Source organism: Sorex araneus, chromosome X (assembly GCF_027595985.1).
Source record: "Sorex araneus isolate mSorAra2 chromosome X, mSorAra2.pri, whole genome shotgun sequence".
NCBI classification, from domain to species: domain Eukaryota; kingdom Metazoa; phylum Chordata; class Mammalia; order Eulipotyphla; family Soricidae; genus Sorex; species Sorex araneus.
Genome location: NC_073313.1, coordinates 298,514,685 through 298,528,809, shown reverse-complemented (window position 1 = coordinate 298,528,809; position 14,125 = coordinate 298,514,685). Strand labels below are relative to the sequence as shown.

General features: G+C 42.3%; 1 protein-coding gene across 4 annotated transcripts in view; it reads right to left on the bottom strand.

Moving 5' to 3' along the window:
* Window positions 1-13,417, bottom strand: part of CTNNA2 (catenin alpha 2) — a 1,292,108-nt gene extending 1,278,691 nt beyond the window's left edge. For 2 of the 4 annotated variants that reach the window (XM_055121538.1, XM_055121540.1), the window contains exon 1: window positions 13,179-13,415. The gene's annotated coding sequence lies outside the window, so the exon portion shown is untranslated. Of the gene's footprint in view, window positions 1-13,178 lie in introns of all 4 variants that reach the window. The other 2 variants (XM_055121537.1, XM_055121541.1) reach the window with 2 other exon arrangements.
* Between the last annotated feature and the right edge of the window lie 708 nt (window positions 13,418-14,125).

Below are 14,125 nucleotides of genomic sequence, written 5' to 3'. Positions count from 1 at the left end.
ATATACTAAACTCAATACATTTTGTGTGGCTGAAGAGCAAGTTCACCAAATATTCACTGAACAGGTGAAAGCAGTAATATTCATTGTCAAGTTTCTCTTTCTAGATATTTTCTAGATGTTATACGTGGAGCCTGTTTTGCTGTCAATGGAAAAATGTGTGCTTTTTTCTTTTATGTTTTATTTTAGCCATAGTTATTTATAACTTTACAATGTTGTCAGTGGTAGGGTTTCATAAACATCACAGCCAACACCACATTTGCCACCTGAGTATCTGTCTCTCTCCACCACTGTCTCAGGACACCCTTACACACCCCGATATCCCCATCTACCTTGCTAAGTTCCAGCTTCAGTAGATGAGTTCTTAGACTCTATAGAAAGGGAAAACAACCCAAGACATATTTCTAGAAATAATACATCTTTTGTGGGCCAGAGGCCAGTACAGCAGGTAAGGCACCTGCCTTGCATGTAGTTGACCCAGCTTGATCTCAGTCATCCCAAATAGTCTCCCAATCATTTTTCAGGAGTAATTCCTGAGTGCAGAGCCAGGAGTAATTGCTGAGCACCACTGGGTGTGGCTCAAAAAAAACAAAAATTAATTAATTAATTAATTAATTGATTTTTTTTAAAAAACGTCATCGTTTTTCCTTATTTTTGGACCACATTCAGCAGTGCTCAGAGGAAAGTTACTCCTGGCTCTGTCCTCAGGGATCAATTCCCCGCAAGGCTCGAGGGACCACATATGGCTCTGGGGATCACACACGGATGTGCAGCATACGTGTACTATCTCTTGAGCCTATTACTGCATGCTTTGGTCATCTCTGCAAATAAGGCCAGAATATTCCTCTGTTCCAGCCCCTCTCTTCTGCAGTTCCTATTTTAGCTGCCTCCTGATCCCAAACTAACATCACAGCTTCAGTCCTTCTGTCTGTGACTTCATCTCTCCCACCAATGCCCTCATTGATCCGCTCACTGATCCCATCTTCCCGCGGGCTTAGCTCTTGCCCCATTCCCAGACCAGAGCAAGACTGCATTTAAAAGTAATAATATGGGGGCCAGAGCGATAGCACAGCGGGTAAGGTGTTTGCCTCACACATGGCCGACCAGGGTTCAATACCCGGCATCCCATATGGTCCCCCAGGCACCACCAGGAGTAATTCCTGAGTGCAGAGCCAAGAGTAATCCCAGAGCATTGCTGGATGTGAACCAAAAAGAAAAAAAATATAGTAATAGTATAAGGTTATCCCCTCCTCCGTTTCTCCAGCCAGCTGCAGACACAGCATTTCTGATTCTAAGTCCGCCTGCACATTTGACCTTTGTCACTCAGTTGTCAGTACAGTACTTTCTTCCATTTCTTTTTTCCTATTTAATTGTTCAGGTATTTTTCCCCACACTCCCCAAATCCTGTTTTTTAAAACCTTTTAAGAAAGTATCTGATGAAGGAAAGTTACACTTGTTCAACTAGAAACTTACTGAATTTATCAGAGATACAATGTGTATCAGAATTAATTAATTCAGAATTAATTAACCAGTGAGTATATAAGGAACTAATATGAGGTCATGAGCCTCACAGAGGGCAATGGAAGAGAATAGAAAAAAAAAAGTCAAGACACACTTTGACACACTTCGAACCCGCGGTGGTTGAGAACACCTAAGAAAAGGGATTCAGAATAATTACTGTTTTAGCTTCTGCCTTTAACAAGCAAAACATGAACATTTTCTTGCCTGCGGTCCTGATTTCACAGATGGGCAAACTGCAATCGAGTCGGCCTGCCTGGATCCCAGGCTGCTGCCAGAATTGACTCTTGCCTCCTGTCCCAACAACACGCGCTCCAACGGGCCCGGCTGTGATGATCCCTGTACGCTTGCCCACTTTGGATCATTCCAGTCTCTCTCCTCTAGTTCACGCTGTGGGCCACAGTCTAAATGCCTCCTGTGTTTTTCTCGGGTACCCTCCTGTCACCTGCTATTGTACTCAAACCCCTGGTGACAAGCTGTGATCACAATTCTAGCTTCCCGCTTTTTCCTTCCCACAAGACCATGATGGCAGGCTTCAAAGTCAAGTGATACAGAAACCACGCCCTGTCGACCTTTTCCTTCTACTTTATGAAACTGTCCTTCAGCCCTCTAGGGCCTTCTACTTCTCCACACAACCAGGGGCTCTGGGGAAAAACTGAGCCGACGCCCAGAAGGGAGATCCTGATTGGCCTGGGTCTGTCCGGCATGGTGTGCCCTTCTCCCTTGCTACTCACAGGATGGGGAATTACTAGTGAAAGTAGGTAGCCTGGGACAAAGGCTTCTTACTTTTCCTGAGAGAGACAGTGCTGGTGCCTGATGCAGTGACTGAAGCTGCGGGTTCCACTCAAACTGGGCAGGAGGGGACCCTAAACCCACATCTGATGGGTGGAGTCACCCATGGCCTACATTTCTCATCCCTTCTCCATATCTTTTGAAATGTACTCACTTTCCTCTGCTGCCAGATTACACATATTAAATATAAATAGCACATCTCAGAAAAAAAAGAATGTATTAGTTACTTTATTTTCTACTTTAATCACTGTAAAATGGGAATTAGATATTTGGGCTGTTTTTACTTCGAAATTACTATATATAAAATTGCTATTGACTTTCATGTTATTGCATTGTATTTCATGTATTGTATTGTTCATGTATTGTATTGTTTCATGCATTGTATTGTTCATGCATTTTATTTCATGTCTTTGTATTTTTTTTTTAATCTGGAAGTAGAATATCTCAGTGGTATGGTAAAAATGCAGGTAGTTGCTATTATTTTTAATTTGTATGTTTCTTTGGGGCCACACTCAGCAGTGCTCAGGCTTACTCCTGGCTCTGCATTGAAGGATCACTCCTGGTGGGCTCAGGGGAACCTATGAGGTGACTGGGGCAGAACCTGGGTCAGCTGCATGTAAGGCTAGTGCCAAACTCACTATATATCTCTCCAGAATATTCTTAATAGTAAGAGAAACTGTCAAATTATTTCCCAAGGTATCTCTTTCCTACTTCAATCAGTGCAAAAGATGACTCTTTTTTTCAGTTGTGATAAAGTGTAAAGCAATTATTACAGAATAGGTAACAGGGTTATAATACTATTCGGAGTTATGACTCTCAAGAACACAGTTACTGATTTTAACCAACAAAGTGGCTAGAACCTTCCACACTTTCCTCATATTACTTTTTCCAGTTCTTCCTTCCCATGCTATTGACAGGATTGAGAAATGGCTAGGAAAACAAGGTTTGAGGCAAAGGTTTCCTCATTTTTTAGATAAAGATACAGCATATGCATGCTTATTTGTCTTCTTTTTAAATTCAGCTATTTTAGTGTTTGTCCAGTGATATCACAATGAGGTTTTTAATTTTATTATTTGGGAGAATAAAAGATCAACAGTATTTTTCTGCATTAATTAGCCATATGTATACTTTATATAGTGAAGTACTTCTGTAGAGATTTTGTTCACTCTTCAGTTGATTTTCTTCTCATTGAGATACATGTCCTTTCTGTAACAATAAGGTCTTTGTGAAGAAATGAACACAGTTGTACATAAATCTAGTAACTCTTATGTCTTTTGAACAGTAGAATGTGTTCTTGTTAATTTTGGTAGTCTATATTTTTCTTTAACTTACAGTCAATGCTTGGGTCCTAAGATGTAAAATATCTATGCTTACCTGCAACTCACAACATTATTTTTATGTGTTTTCTTTTAGAGGTTGATATACTCAAAATCTTAAGAAATCTCGAAACAGTAAGCTCAATGAAAGATACTTCTAGGGCAGAAAAATTTAATCTATAGAGAATGAATACTGTATCACTGTATCACCGTCATCCGGTTACTCATCTATTTGCTCATGCAGGCACCAGTAACGTCTCCATTGTGAGAATTGTTATTACTGTTTTTGGCATATAGAATATGCCATGAGTAGCTTGCCAGGCTCTGCCATGTGGGCGAGTTACTCTTGGTAACTTGCCAAGTTTTCCGAGAGGGACCTTGCCCGGTAACTTGCTGGGCTTTGCGAGAGGGATGGAGGAATCAAACCTGGGTCAGCCGCATACAAGGCAAACACCCTACTCGCTGTACTATCACTCCAGCCCTAAAAATTTAATAATATAATATAATAATACACAAAATACTAACAATTAAACAGATCAAGCAAAAGAGAACCTTTGAGACTGGGATAGTGGTTACACAGGTAGACTTGTGAATACCAAACAACTAAAATGTATACATTGTTGCATACCTAAAGCATACCTCAATAAAATTAATTATTACAATCTACCAATGTAGAACTGATTAGTAGGAAAAAATGGCATTCATAGCCCTATAGCATAGCACTTAATCAAAACTGCAATATATGCCTCAGGCACAGCTGTTAACCACAAAGTATACATAACTTCTTAAGTAAATTTCACCTTGTAAATTAATAAATGCCATTAAGTCTTTCAAAGAAAACGGTATTATTCAAACACTCCAAACTGTACTCTGAGCTAGATGCTAGTTGGTAGCTAGTAGCAACCAACTTTGACCTACAATCCAGGAAAGATATTTTTTTTCCTTATACTCTGTTCAAAAATGTTTGATGGAAGCATGGTTTACAATAGTGTTCAGAGTATGTTTCTAGAATACAGTATTGCTACAATAATAGCCACACCACAGTATTAGTGCCCTCCACCAGGGTCTTTAGGGTGCTCTCAGCACTCACCCCTGCAGGCCGCTCCAGCCCCTCCCTGCCCCCCCACCTACAACACACATTTAGCAAACTCAGTCTTATAGGCAGATTCTCAGGCTTCTTTATCATTGGACATTTTTGTTTCCTAATTTTGTTTCTATTTACTCCACATGAGAAATATCATTTAGTATAGGAAGGGCTTTTTTTTTAAGAGGGAAAGAAGGATAAGGAGAAGGGAAATGTTCCTTAATTCTCCTTTCCCCAAAAATCTAGAAAACGAGAATAAGTATTTTCTTGGGAAAGAGAAAAAAGTGAGGTAAAATATGAAATAAAAATTTATTTTGAAATATCATGGGAGTAGTGTAGTTAGAAGACAATATATCATCTAGTTGAAGTCACTAAAAAGCACAGATAGTGTTTGTGGCACCTGAAGTTTGTTGAGCCAGATAACTACTAGTTCATTGAAAATATCAAAGAAAACCTCATATTCAGTGTTTTCATAAAAGTAAAATCTCTAACTCTACAGAGTGGGTAGCACAGTAGCATCCCACTGTTCATCGATTTGCTCGAGTGGGCACCAGTAATGTCTCCATTGTGAGACTTGTTGTTACTGTTTTTGGCATATCGAATACCATGGGTAGCCTGTCAGGCTCTGCCGTGCACATGGGATGTTCTCAGTAGCTTGCAGGGCTCTCGAAAGGGACTGAAGAATCGAACCTGGGTTGGCCGCGTGCAAGGCAACGCCCTACCCACCATGCTATCACTCCAGTCCTAAATCGTGATAAACCACAGTCCTTGGGAGCTCTGCATTGCTACTGAGGAAACATACTAATAAATTGACAGAAACCACAAGTGGGAATGCTATAGAGGGCCTTAACTATATACTGAGAATGAAGATGCTATTACTAATTGTTGAGAGAACTTATTTCACATAGTACAAATGGGGCCACAACTGGAATAGTGGAAGATAATGGGAAGAATGTTCCAGATAGAAAAGAACTGGAATAGAAAGCAGTTTTGCATATTCAAAAAAAAAAAACTAAAATGAAGGAACGAGTAAGACAAATTGAGGAGAGAGGAGCAAAACTTGAAGAACTTCATGAGAAATCTGGGTTTCTCTATTCTAAGTCAAAGAATACCACAATGACAGCAGAAGAAATAAACAGTTAGAAAAATGTACAGGGGCTGGAGCAATAGCACAGCGGGTAGGGCGTTTGCCTTGCACGCGGCCGACCCGGGTTCGATTCCCAGCATCCCATATGGTCCCCTGAGCACCGCCAGGGGTGATTCCTGAGTGCAGAGCCAGGAGTAACCCCTGTGCATTGCCAGGTGTGACCCAAAAAAAAAAAAGAAAAATGTACAAAGACAATATAGAATATGACCTTAGGTAGAACCAAAGAAAACAAAGTGGATGAAAGGTAGCATAAATGACAAATAGAAATATTGCACTGATAGACCTTTAGAAATTAGACATTGTAATAAGTAGTAAAACTGGAACACTTTGTGAGAAGATAAAAAAAGAGCTAAACAGTAGCTCTACTCAGACCCAACTGGGCCATTTGAAACAATCCAGACTTCTCACTGTGTGCTTTGCTTCTTATAGCCAGCACATGAGAGTTAATGTTTTCTGGAGTATTGCTGTGAAACTACTTGGATCACAGGAGTACAAAGCTCACAGAGTGGGCATTATTTTTAAATAAATGTCATTGGACTTTTCTTTTTTTTTTTTTTTTTTTTTTGCTTTATGGGTCACAGCTGGTAATGCACAGAGGTTACTCCTGGTTCTGCACTCAGGAATCACCCCTGGCGGTGCTCAGAGGACCATATGGGATACTGGGAATCAAACTGGGTCGGCCGCGTGCAAGGCAAATGCCCTACCCGCTGTACTATTGCTTCAGCCCCTGGATTTATTCTTAACAAAGCAAATTTTTTTAAATGCTTAGAAACCATAAGCAAATAAAGAACATTTTATATGTAGACTTATCCCAATAAAATTAGTTGTGTGTATACTTATTTAGGGTATTCCTCTCATACTCATTTGGTAAAGAAGCATATTTTGTGAAGTTACTATGGCAGGTATCAATTATTGCAAAATGAATACAAATGTCACTATCTAAAAAGTTGTGGGATATCCTTCCCTAGAAATTGTGAAGGAAATTTAGCTTTATCTGAGACAGTGAAGGAATATTTTTTTATTGAAACACGGACTATTGGTATTAACCTCAAATCCAATGAAATTAGAACTTGGAAGGATTCAATTTTACTAAACTCTCGTCTAAGTTCAGTAAAAGTCAGATGAGAATATTAGTTCTTTTGGTCATTTATGTAATCAAGCTCTTTTGTGTGGTTTTGGGAAGAAAAGAATTCCTGATACTTCTCTACCAAGTATTCATGACCCAAGCTATGTAAAATAAGACCAACAAATATAATCTTATATTTATTGAAGATATGTAATGTACAGAAAAAGCCAAATTTACACAACATGGCATCTTGGAAGCATGTTACTAATTTTCAAGGTTGGGCGTTCGCCTTTCACGAGGCTGAACCGAGTTCATTCCTTCGCCCCTCTCAGAGAGCCCAGCAAGCTACCGAGAGTATCGAGCCCACGAGCCAGAGCCTGGCAAGCTACCTGTGTGTATTGGATATGCCAAAAACAGTAACAATACGTCTCTCAATGAGAGACATTACTGGTGCCCGCTCGAACAAATCGATAAGCAATGGGATGACAGTGACAGTAACCCATGGAAAATTATAAAATAATTTTGCCTGTAGCCTATAACATATCTACTCATTAAATGCAGAGTGCAAATCACTGGGAACAGAATGATAGTACAGCCTATAAATGCTTGCTTTACACACTGTTGAGGCAGGTTAGATCCCAAGCATCCTCTATGGTCCCAAGTACCGCCAGGAGTGATTTGTCATGGAGGAGCCAGGAGTAAGTCCTGGTCACAGTTTGCTGTGGCCCCCAAACAAACAAACCAAAAGGAGAAACACAGTATTTAGGATCTCATCTGATTTTATTTGATTTGAATCTCCAACCGAATCAGGAAGTTCCACAAATGATGATTAGTTAGGCTCCCCATGAAAGCCAAGCAAACAAAACAGCAAGATATTGAAAAAATAGCTTATAATTTTACACACCTTGTAAAATCCAAGCATATGTAACATATGTATATAGGTAAATGTGTGAAATTATATATATATATAAAAATCCATGCATAAATATATGTGTATATAAATGTTTAAGCATTTAGAGTGCTCTACAGCAACAAAACATGGATTTATCAGCAAGACAAAAAAAATTTTTTTAATATTTTTTAAAAGCACTAAAAAATAAGCAGTTTAATATGATTTTAGCTCAAGAGGCTAACAATAATGATTCATTTTGTTTCATCCTTAATCTACTTCTATTTTATCATCACTTAAACTTATGAGGAACAAAATACTTTGTCACTCGTATTAATGCATGCTGTCTTGACACTTAAGAAATAACAGAAAATTGAATTTAACGATACAGTCTCTAAGTAAAAAAGAAAAAATTCCAATACATTTAAGTTTTGAAAGCACGCTGTCTTGGTATCACAAGTAACGATTTCAAAGAGTTGCAGAATCCATATTTGTAGCTGTGCTACTCTTCATCTCCAACGTAAAAGTTCACTTTAAAAGAAAATCGAAATGTCTAACAGTTAAGTTTGTCAAAAAAGTCACTGATACTTTAATATGGACTGGCCAAAAGTGATACATCTGAAAATGTCTTATATCAACTCAATCTTTAAATCTCAGGATACTGAGAAAACTCTCAAAATAGAAAATAAAATTCCAAAATCTATGTTCTTTTAAACTGAGTTTTAAAAAAAATATATTCAAATCTGTAATGATGTATCTTAATATACATGAGAATGTTACATTTTCTCTATACAATAAATTTATTTTTAATTATAAAAACTGAAAATGGGTTTTAAATGAGCAAGCATTTACAAATGCTGACAATTGTAACCTGCAGATGTTAAATTTTCTGAAAATCCAAGTTCCAAGAAACATTATTTGTATCACTTATGCTATTTAACGTATTAAGGATACATGTGTTGGTAAAGTTAATAAACATTAACCAAATTTTAAGATCTACCAATGGATACAGCCAAATAACATTCCACAGGTAGCAGATACTAATTTGCTCAATACCGGCAGACCTCAAACAGAACCTGTATTCATTACACCTTGGTCCTCTAGTAAAACACTTGAAAGTACAAACCATTCAGAATCACTAATGATCCTGAACACTCTCCTCTCAGCCCCCAAAAGACTGTGGTAACAATGTAATAAAAGTCCCGACAAATACAATTACTCCAACAGTGAGTATCTTCATACATGTCAAATAAAATAATCCTGAGTATTACTATCTGAAATATGTCCCTTGAGTATTTGTGGGTTGGAATAAAGACAGACTTGTGATCATCATAATGATAAAATCATTGTTTAGAAAGGTCATTTCTGTCTTGAAAGGAGACTTAAAAAAAAAAGTACTGTGTGTTCTTCTAGTGATACAGACGATGGATACTCTGTCTTGGAAAGGAACTCTGGGTGAGAAAACACCTAAAAGACGGTCCCCAGGGAAGCTGATTATCCTGCAACAGAACAGAGGTTTTATCTACAAAATAGATGGATGTTCCCACACTACAAATTATCCCAAGCAATGGTATAAGAACTAGGTACCAGCTTGATATTTTTCAAAACACTTACCAGTCTGGAAAATAGACCAAGAAAGAACTTTCCAAATAAAAAGACTCAGCTTTCCAAATAAAGAGAGTGTGGCTGTTCTAGTTCCAATACCTGCATGGAAATCTTCCCCAGAGTCCCAGCCCCAGAACTGCTACTGAAAACAATATTTCCTGAGCTAAACATCAGTCCTCTTCCAGAATTCCTCTAGTACTGACTTGCTCTTCTTTTTTTTTTCTTTATTTTTTTTGGTTTGGGGGTCAAAGCTGGTAATGCACAGGGGTTCCTCCTGGCTTTTGCACTCAGGAATCACCCCTGGCTGTGCTCAGGGGACCATATGAAATGCTGGGAATTGAACCCGGGTTGGCGGTCGGCCGCATGCAAGGCAAACGCCCTACCCGCTGTGCAATTGCTCCAGCCCCAGACTTGCTCTTCATTTCTTTCAAGCAAATAACCCCAATGAGTCCTGAGTAATTCTTGAACAACATTCACTACTGTGCGTTTCATACCAGGCTAAACACATATAATCCTGTAGCAAATCTCATAAATCAACCATCATTGCCATTTTACAGATGAAGGAAAGAATTTAAATAGTACACAAGGACTAAGACAGGGCATTCTCCAATGTAAGGAGAGAGCATAATTCTACTTCAGAGCACTCCCCAATTAGCTTGCTCTTTGCCACTGTGAAATATAACCCCAGGCAAGAGCTTGTTTTCCTCAAATAGCCTTAAACTTGGGTCAAACACAGTGTCCTTCACTTCTTCCAATATCTCACAGGACTTTAGCAGAGGGTAAAGTTAAGAGCTGGAGAGAAGGAGTCACAGAGAGGGACTAGAGCGTTTTTTTCACCTGGTCTACAAAATGTTCTGTTGAGATTATCTGTTATGAATCATGGTTCTTTAAGGAAGGGATGCGTTTGTAGCTCCCAGTGATGTAGGCAGTGCCACTCAGATGATCAATTTTCAGCCAACCAAGTTTATCGCTGGGGCATATGGGTGCGATACGCTTGAGTCCTACAGTGCCAGGACCACCAGGGCCCTCCCTGGCAGTGCTCAAGGTACCTCCAGGGCTGTGCCCCATGATGTTCCTCCAGAGGCGACGAGGTGGTGGGAGAGATCCAGGTGAGAGCTTGCCCCTATATTTCCCCACCCACCCCCATACAAAGGTGCAGGAGCCAAAAGCAGAAGATTCTAGAAATGAAATTCTTTAGAGGAAGTAGGTCTTCATCAGCAATTTGGATTACAGTCAGAGTAGCAAAACTTGGTCTTAGGTTTAAAACAACTTTTTTTGTTGACTCTAGCTTCTTTTTATTTTGCAGTTTATTAACCCCCTCTCAAAATCTTGTCATGAACAAATATTACCTTTATTACTTTTGTTCGTAATTGTACATACGGTGTTTTTACTAAGTGAATGAATGTGAAAATGAAACAAATAGAAGGTACATTTCTTTCCATTGCTAGCATAGTATTAAAACCTGAGGCACAGACCCACATCACTGTGTAGAAAAACTGCAGTGAAGAAAGAGGAGTGCCTCCCAGGGCTCACTCTTAATTATAAGGATCCAAAAGAGAACAGTAGAGATATTGGAAGGAAAAAGTCATTTGAAAAAAATTAGCATAAAATTCACTGATTTTACTTATAGTTATTACTCTAGTCTTTCACTACTTTCATGGGACTACAAGTAAAAGAATACTAACAAAAAGAAGCACTCTGATCACTATTAAGTAATGTAAATACTAAAACTCATGTAGGCGACTGTAATTCTGCACCAAGATGTTGATATTGATAATACTCTTCTATAGAGTGCTAGAAGTCTGCCACATGCTGAGGAGTGAGCCAAGGTTTAGAACTGCATTCCTATCAGAGGAGTGGGGGCAGGGAGGGGGCCCATCATTCTTAACAATAAATACTTCCCCCAAACTGATGCAGATGACTAACTCTATTAGCTCTTCATGAAATCAGCACTCAATCACTTTGGAAGGTAATTCTCTTCATCTTAACTTCTTTTTTACTTTCCCATAAAATGCAAAGAGCATATTGCACTACTGGCATATAGTAATTTAAACGAAAAGGGAAAAAAATCAATAACACGCTCTCCCGGCATAGTTTCTCACTGGCAGCTTCATTGTATCTGCCATCAATTTCACACCCGCCTCACGACACTCCTTCAAACATCGAACACTGATATCCTACAGAGATTAAGTTTCTTTGGTTTTGAAAAGAAGAGTTTTGGTAGGACAGATACAGGTATCTGAATACTCTATTTCTGATTGAAACTTACACTCCTTAACTTTCTACCTCCCTCAAATATGAACACACTAAACATCCGAGGCATGGCTCTAACCCTCTCATGAATAAACTTTCTCATCATCAATATATGCAAGAAAGGAAAATTGACAAATTTATGTATGTGTATATGTGTATACTTATACATAAACACGATGTTTTAATATGAGCGAAAGAAAGCAAAATAAAATATTTGAGGGAGGAAATGTGACAAGCGAGGCAGATTTTAAACTGTTAATGAAAAGGACGCTAGTTCTGCTTTCCCATCCGTGTAAATCACACACAGAACTATACCGTGTATTTCTGTTCGAACACTCTTTACTGTTCCCTTCCCCTGGATGAGAGGAGGTAAGGATCCCTGATAAAGACTCTAAAACAGCTCAAGCTTTCAAACGGCTATTTTTATAGGACTAGGAGTATAACCTCATTACTCTAAAAACTGTCTATCCACCGTCCTCCTTTAGAAGTTAACCCACTACAAACAAAAGTACACATCTTACTCTTCTGTTTCCTGCTTCCCCAGATCACTGTGCCTTGGAGTCTCGGTACTGACCGCAACAGCGTATGTGATGCTAGGCTGCGCCCGCATTAAAGTTTAGTGTTTGCCTTTGAAGCAGGCAGTGACAAAACTAAGGACACACGGGTTCCATTCCAAGCCCAATATTCGGCGGGTGGTTTAAAAATACAAATCCGAAGAGGCCTAGGGGGGAAGGAGACAAGAGTCCACTGGCAACACCCTTCCTCGCCCTCCCTTCTTCCTCTCTTGTTCTGTCTCTCTCCTCTTCTTTCCTTGTGGCTTCTCACAATCAAAAAAGGGAAAGCCGAATGGTGAAACACACAGAAAAACACACACGCACACAACACACACACACGGAGGATGCAATTTCCAGGGAGGGTAAAAAGGAAAAAGAGCTGCTAAAGAGGGGCGTGAGGGGTGGCTGGCGTGATGTCTAAGTGACAACCGTCCCCACCCCCACCCTAACACAGCACAAACCCCGAGGCTCGTCTTCGACCCTGTCGCCTGCCCGTCCCCAGGACTCTACCTAACTCGACCCTCCATCCAAATAATTCAGGGACCTGCAGAGCTGCCACCGTGCACGAGTGTGTCTCTAGGCAGATGCGCCCAATTTCCTGGAAGCCCCCGGATCCGGAGAGTTGTAGCAAGGCGAGGGTTCTCCCACCGAGGAGAGGGGTGAAGCGGGGGGTAAAAGAGAGACCCCGCGCGCGAGAGATGCAGACCCGAGGCAAAGGATGGGCGAGCGGCTCAAAGGACGGCAGGGAAGAAAGAAAGGGTGGGAAGGAAGCGGGGCCGGCAGAGAGGAAGAAAGGGATGAAAGAAAGGCTGGAAGGGAGAAAGGAGGGGTGCGGAGAGAGGGATGTTGGGAAGGAGGAGGGCGGGCGGGAGGGAGGGAGGGAGGCTGGAGAGGATGGGAGGGAGGCAGGGAGGAGGGAGGCAGGCAGGGATGGAGGATGCTCTGCCCGGGACTCACCTCTGCGGGTCGGTGGGAGTTTCTCGTCTCCGCCCGGTTCCTCGCCGCTGGCCGGCGCCGCTGGAGGGAGAATCGCGGGAGAGCCGGAGCGCGGCGGCGCCGGGGACGCGGGCACAGCTGCAGCGGCCGCCTCTGGCCGAGGTGCGGTGCCTCCCGCTCCGCCCGCCCGCCCGGGTCTCCGCCTCACTCGCGGCCGCCGCGCAGCCGCTCCCCCTCCCCCGCCCGCCCCGCGCCCAGCCCCGGCGAGCGGCAGCGGCCCGGATCGCCGCTAGGGGCGGCGGCCCAGTGCGCAGGCGCGGCCGCCGCTCGCCCGCGCGCCCCCGCGGCCTCCCCCCACACACCCGGGGGGACTCTGGGCGCCGCACCGGGGAGGGGGCGAGGGCGCGCTCCCGGCCGGGGATCGCCGCGCGGGGGGCGGGGCGCGCCGCAAGGGTCGGGGGGGAGGGGACCTCGCAGAGGGACGCCGCCGAAGGGCGCAGGTGCCGTAGCCATGGCAACCGCGTTCCCCAGCGGGCGGGGACCCGGGCACCGAGCCGCGCGAGCACTGGCGGCCGAGTCCGAGCGGGGAAGACTTGAGGTGGGCAGAGAGAGAGAGGAGGGTCGCCGCGGAGCCCACGGGGGTGATGTACGCGTGTCCCGGGAGGGGCTCGGCCTGGAGGGGCGCCGGGACCCCGAGTCCCAAGGGGAGGAGGATTGCACTTTTGAAGGCCTAGAGGAGGAAGCGCATCAGCACATTTGCTCATCTCGCACACCTTGATTGACTGCTGCTTTACTAATTCATAGGCTACTCCGGAGCCTCCCGTTTGTTCGGGTCACTCTAAGCATTGTTTATTATTATTATCATTATTATTATTATTATTATTTAAAGGTTTAATATCCGTCGCTTGCCCTCGCGGGGCTTGTGTTCTGCGGTGGGACTTACTCTGCCTTCCAGCGTCAGCCGTGGC